Here is a 526-nt window from a genome sequence, read left to right as displayed (position 1 = left end):
CATTATACTAATAATAATAATACTACTCATAATAATAGCAGACATTTTTGAACAATGACCACAATATCATTATTTTAATAAACCAAATATGAACAATTGAGGAAAATGAGGAAGAACTGATGATTCAAATGTTGTAGTACAAGTAGTAATGTAGTTAGTGCATAAATTACTATTGCAACAAATGTGTTAATTTTCTTCATTATTAGTCGATTTTTTTAATGCAGACATATGTTGCAGGGACTACTAGAATCATCATACTGGCGTGACTGTAAACATCAAGGAGTTAAATGTAAAAAAAAATTATTATTTTTAGAGGACATTTTTTTTTTTTTTAGAGGACATTTCAGAATATCGCGATATATATCGTATATCGCGATATAGTCAGTAAATATCGCGATATCATTTAGAGACCATATCGCCCAGCCCTAGTTTGACGTCATCTGAACAGAACATCGTACGCTCACTACTTGATAGCGCGCGAAGGCCCGTTTACGTCGGTTGTTAAACAACATCGTTATGGGGAAAT

The 526-nt window shown here is 32.1% G+C and overlaps 1 protein-coding gene across 1 annotated transcript in view; it reads left to right on the top strand.

Annotated features, from left to right (window-relative positions):
- Positions 1 to 526, top strand: part of LOC104956076 (putative RNA-binding protein Luc7-like 1) — an 11,005-nt gene that overhangs the window by 9,364 nt on the left and 1,115 nt on the right. The window lies entirely within an intron of this gene.

This window comes from Notothenia coriiceps, unplaced genomic scaffold, assembly GCF_000735185.1.
Source record: "Notothenia coriiceps isolate Sejong01 unplaced genomic scaffold, NC01 NC01_scaffold00025321, whole genome shotgun sequence".
Classification (NCBI taxonomy): domain Eukaryota; kingdom Metazoa; phylum Chordata; class Actinopteri; order Perciformes; family Nototheniidae; genus Notothenia; species Notothenia coriiceps.
This window is presented reverse-complemented; position numbering and strand designations above follow the sequence as displayed.